The sequence below is a fragment of the Neodiprion lecontei genome, chromosome 7, assembly GCF_021901455.1.
Source record: "Neodiprion lecontei isolate iyNeoLeco1 chromosome 7, iyNeoLeco1.1, whole genome shotgun sequence".
Classification (NCBI taxonomy): domain Eukaryota; kingdom Metazoa; phylum Arthropoda; class Insecta; order Hymenoptera; family Diprionidae; genus Neodiprion; species Neodiprion lecontei.
In genome coordinates this window covers 9,224,566-9,230,565 of record NC_060266.1, presented here as the reverse complement: position 1 = coordinate 9,230,565, position 6,000 = coordinate 9,224,566, and the positions used below count along the sequence as shown (strand labels likewise).

The following is a 6,000-nucleotide window of genomic DNA, read 5'->3' as shown; positions in this document are numbered from 1 at the left end:
TTTTTGTTGATGACAGATTATTTTGTGGCCTGGAGTGAATGAAATCAGCATTTTGTTGAGTGGAGTGAACTTATTTAAGTAAAGTTAGTGCACCATAAAGATGAACTAAATGATTATACACCCAAAAGTTATCAGTGATTCTCTCAAGATGAAGTTTGTCTATCGAGTCCGATAATGATTCACTACTACTCGTCTAAAGATAGTAGTTACAATTAGTGACCAGTCAGATGCTATGCTCAAAACTCTTCAAAAACATGACAATGTTTAGAAAAATAAAAATTTTACAAATTATTGACTCTTGAGAGGCCGCCCATAAACTACGTAAGGATGAGGGGATGGGGGTGGGGGTTGCCCAAATAAGCATTACATAGTTTATAAACCGCCTCGTCAGAGCATCTAGAAATTGTGATTCCTTCGAATTGCATATTCCATTCTACATCAAACTACATTTATCAAAAGTCTTGGATTTGACTCAATCATATTCACATGTATTTATATGATCGGCACATGTACAGGGCATTCTATTTCGATTAAGACAGTGCAATTACTTGGAAATATGAGGTAGTACAAAAAAAAATTATTTTCACACAAAGGCTATATCTGGATAAGCATGGCAAAAGTGTCCCCACTCCAAATGGATTCGGCAAGTGACCAACTGTAAGTGTTCTGTTGGTAAATAACTGACAAATGTTAATGTTAGGCGTGCAACCATTTTTCTCAGAATTGTTACAAAAAAACGGGATTTACAGTGTTTCTACGATAACTCCGCTATTTTCACTTTGAAAATTGTGGGAAATATTACAAATCCAGCAGACATTTGAGCACATACGAACGTTTTTTCTCGAGATTCTTCGGTGATAAACTCTTGCTGTAAAAAATTTTCAAACAATTAGATTGCTGATTTCCGGTGGATTTCAAAGAGTGACAACCTTTTTTTTGCAACAGTATAAACATTTGGTTTCGGGTGATCCTCTGTAATTTTTTCGTATTTTTTCCGAACATGCGTCATTATTGAACAAATCTAAAACTGATACTTTTCACTTTTTCACGAGCATGACTTCAAGATAATTTTTTTCCGCATACAGAGTCAAAATAGTAAACTGAAATGTGTGATCAGTCTGAGAGAACTTCCCTCATTCAACGTTAATTTCAAAGTTTTTAACCATAAAACTTTGTCACATAATATGTTCTTCTCAAGTTTAACATCTGGGTCGATCGAAAATCTCGACCTTACATCGATATGGAAAAATATGCGGTCTCGATGTTCAGGGTCAAAAAACAACTAGTTAAACATTTTACTTTCTGGCCATTTAGGGAGCGGAAAAAAGGAATGGGGGAGGGGGGGGGGGGGGGCTTTTCAAAAAAAAAAAACACAATTTATTAAACAAGACATAAGCCTTAATTATTCATACAATCTAGAACAATCAACTAACATAAATGGTGAAAATTGAATATGCTGCTCCAATTATCATTAATCGTCAGAAAGTCCATGAAACGTAAAGGTATGTTACGTGATATTCTTATTCACGTTCAATTATGCATCAATAAAGGTAGAATCCGGAGAAATAAGAAAAAGATAACGAATACACAAATTGGCACTTAGTTTATATACACAATTAATTAAAATCTAAATGACAGGCTACGGTCGGATCTATAAATAAAAAGGTTAGGTTGGCAACTCACGGACACATAATTCGAAAAAGTATTCTTAAGACTACTACGAATTCCTCAGAGAGAAGCGGGGTCGTTTTGATCATTTATGCAGTTCTTTAAGAGCCATATTGAGGTATTTTTGGCTTCTTATTAATCAAAAAACAGCTAAAGAAGAGTCAAACGTTGGCCAATAAGAAAAGAAGACGTCGGGAAGAGAAAGATCCGCAATCGATATGAGTGAGATCGACAACCCAACTGACAAAACTAAACCCAAGTATGAGGAAAACATGGTGTCCGCTGTCGTGACGCTAGCAGTCTAACATGTTGAGAAGTTAAGAAGTTAGATCCTACGCCATGAAAAATGGAAACTTCGATTCTTTGGAAAGCAATTTATAATGAAGGCTACTTAAAATATCAATGTCTGGCCTAAGGTTAACCGTGTGATTGTCACTAACGACATTGCACACTCCCCGAATTCGTTTATAATCTTTCTATAATCCTATTCATGTAAATTTTTCATATAAATTAACTTTTAACTTGTGTATTGTTAAGCGCCAACAGCTACTTCCTTTTCCAAGTTCTCATGGAATCCTACACTAATGACTCGCAAATATCTCTAACTTCGGTATATTATTTCTCCCATGAATGCCAAAGCCTCGCCCACTTGGGTGGCAACAGTGTGAAAGTACTCAACAGTCACAATGTATAGTTAGCTACGTGCAGAAAGAAGAATGAGAGGCTAAATGCGGCTATTTTCTGGTCCCATACAAGGTACCTCAGTCTGTTTCGCTTCGCAATTCGGAACCACTATGAACATACAGACGATGTGATAGCAAATATACTGCAAGTATCTCTAACGATAAAACGTCAATTGCAGAATTCATTTCGAATAAGGGTACTTTTCGCATGCTTACCCAGCTTTATAGCCTTTCACAGTATCAAGAGAGGTACTTGATAGTAATACTATGAAATTTTTCACTCAAGGCTTTGACGAGATCTCTTGGCAGCTGGAAATTTAATCAATACAACTCTACAGTCTTCATTTCAGACAGCAATAGCTTATTCAAAGCGGGATCATATGCACAAATAAATCTCTTCAACCTCACAAATACAGTTGTTATAGTACTGTGAGGATTGAAAAATAGTGCAAATACACAATCATCTTTATTTGTCTACTTGTGGATCGGTTTAAAGACATTCGCCTAATGAAGTCAGTACTTACCTTTGATTCGTCATTTTGATAATACAAGAAGTGTAAATAGTGCATCTAGGGGTTTCAAAAGGAATTAACACCCTCATTCCCAAACGTAATTGAATAAAGCGAAGCTTATACTCACATATGGACCCATTAATTGATATCTGTTTCCAGAATCATGCAAGAGCCGAAAGACCTTGTTACTATGCAGGCGTCTCTAGCATTGTATGTCCGACTTGTCTCCGAGGTGTCGAAAGTGGAAACAGAGTTTCCAAAAATTCAAGAACAATATCGAACTCTAGGTAAGATTATATTTATCACATCTATTGACTTCAGGGTTGACAAGAATCGGTGACTACGCCTTGTAGCGTCTGTATATTATGTGTGAAACTGAGAAGTGACCTTGTACCCTTTTTCCTATTTATAAAGATGATAATCATTTCGAGAAAGTAAACGGGGTCATTTAGTTAAGAGAGGCTACACCTGGATATTAGTTATTAAGTCTACATTTGGTAAACACAAGGAACCGTTAAGTTCAACAACCTCAAGAACCATAAAAACCATTCTCAGTGATGCCATCTCCATGTTTTTGTCAGCCCATCAGTATATATATCCAGGGAAAAAGTTTCGCATATGAGGAGAGTTGCAAGCATCTACGAACTGTCAGGAACCGGATACAAGTATGAAATGTTTCTGCCGGTCGTGCAGTGTTCCGTCGGGTCGTATCCAAATTAGAGGTACCGTTATTATGGGGTGACTAGTAGTGTACTTCCAAATAGAGATTCTCCTCTCAATCTTAGGTTCGGACTTACTACCCTTGAACCACCCATACTCTAGTCTCTCTCTCACCCAGCATCGTATGGCGTATTATCTCGCCATAGGTATTTCTATTTATTTATGGGTAGCAGTGTAATATCACCGGGAAAAGCTGAAGCTAGAGATTCATTCAGACAGTGTGAACAGTAACCGGACAAATTACAGAGAACTACTTATAGTTCTCTGTAATTTGTCCGGTTACTGTTCAGAGACGCATACGATTCTTAAATTCTTAAATCGTATGCGTCTCTCCGAAATTCAAATTATACCGATTGTGAGCACGACCGCGATATTTACCCGTGAACGGACAGTGATCGTGGCACTCCTTTTCCTCAGGTGTAAACGGCTTATTAGAAATATAACAATTTTTGCGCTCATGTGACGATCACGTTGCACTTGGCTCAGAAACTCCATCAGAATTATATTTTCGATTTGTACTCTACTTGCAGTCATACATTTTTATGCTGCCTTGTGATCCAATCTACACAATCAGCACCGCATTTACTGTAAAATTCGGATAAAGCCTCATCGTAAACGCAATGTACGTAGTACTCTACTGTAACATGGGGGTGAAACGTGAAGGAGCGGTGGGTGTGTATGATTATAAATAATCAAAGCGTTTCCCTTCTCATAATAATAAATTAAAATAAAAAACTTAGACCTAGCTTTTGATGAGCTGGTATGTGGGTTCATATTGCTGTAGTCCTATACAGGCTGTGAGAGTTGTTCAAATGATCGATTATATCAATAATATGCGATGGGTAATCGTTCAAAATAAATGGTTAAATACGAATTATTCTGGTGAAAGATAAAGTACATCCAGGCAAAAACATCTGAAATGTAAAAAAACCGCCACGTTACCAAAACGACATCAGAATAAAAATATAAAAATAATTTAGATATTGCCAGTTTCTGTCGTGAAATTAGAAAAAATTTCAGCACGTATATAATGCATAGTGAAGTCAGAACTCGTTGTTTCATCTAGTAATATCAAAACATCATTCCAAGAGCTACGTACGTGGCGAGCGCATTGACTTTGTTTCTTTTTTTATTTGAATGATTATACTTGTTTGTGTTGTGATCCCATGTAACAATTAATGCTGTTGCTAAGATCAATATTTATCATCGAATAAATACTGTATTTTCTTCGAACCGAATGAATTTTGCATCAAAATGACTGGTTTATAACAGCTTCTTCAATATTATTAACGTATTCAATTTCAAATTATTTTTTCTGCCATCTACAGCTTAGATTCATATCTTATAGAATTTAGAACTTAATGGGGCTGAGTCAGTCGATTAGTTAGCATCGAACAGATTATCGCATTGTCAATTTCGAATTGGATAGATGCATTTCATTACTTTTTTTTGTTGCGTCAATTGCTTATGATTGTAGCCCCAGGCGCCTGCACGGCACCACATACGTACACTCGCGCGCAACGATATTCGAAAAACGCATATTATAAGTGGACATAGACAAAGTAAGTGAAAATCAAAATATTTTATAGCAGATAAAAACAAGGACAAGACATCGGATAGGCGAATTGTTCAAATTCCAGCATTCAATTGTTGCTTGTGCCACATCAAGTACTCAAACACACTGTTTTTATACAGCATCGAGTTTTTGTTTCATATAATTGAATAAATCCTATCCCGCACTGTAACAACGTGTAAAATTTATATTTCTCGGCCATTATTCCACATTTATAATCCGACATAATCACTCTGTTGCTATAGCATTCGTAAAGGTTTTTATTTTAAATGTGTCCGCCAAGTACGTAGCTCTTGGAATAATGTTTCGATACCTCTAGAGGAAACAACGATGTCCTACTTTACGACATATACCTACCAATTTGCTGAGATCCTAAGGCTTGAAAATTTTTCCGAATTTCACAACAGAAACTGGGGATATCTAAATTGTTCTTGTATTTTTAATGTGATGTAGCTTTGGTAACTTGGTGGATTTTTTTACATTTCAGATGTTTTTGTCTCTGTTTCATTACTTTTTGTTAGGATACAGCAATAATACTGCTGTAACGTATATAGTAACCAATGAACAAATTGTCAGTAACCACGTTTATATCTGTTGAGATCCATAGCATTTATAGTTGATATCTGTGCTCTGACGTATGACCGCCATGATCAGAACGTGAAATAGCAATACTGCTGATCCAATTGGCGCACCTATACGTATATACACATGACTATCTTAGTTTTCTAATAAATAATCAATACATTACGAGGTCCAAACGATGGAGGATTGTTTTTTTTTTTTTTTTCTTTTTTGAACACATTTTATTGAACCGACAAGTAATAGTGTTTCGGCAAAGTATCGA

The 6,000-nt window shown here is 36.1% G+C and overlaps 1 protein-coding gene across 1 annotated transcript in view; it reads left to right on the top strand.

The window, feature by feature from the left end:
• Window positions 1–3,074: 3,074 nt before the first annotated feature.
• Window positions 3,075–6,000, top strand: part of LOC107227614 (dynein axonemal heavy chain 2) — a 732,784-nt gene continuing 729,858 nt past the window's right edge. The window contains exon 1 of the mRNA XM_046746102.1: window positions 3,075–3,150. The gene's annotated coding sequence lies outside the window, so the exon portion shown is untranslated. The remainder of the gene's footprint in view (window positions 3,151–6,000) is intronic.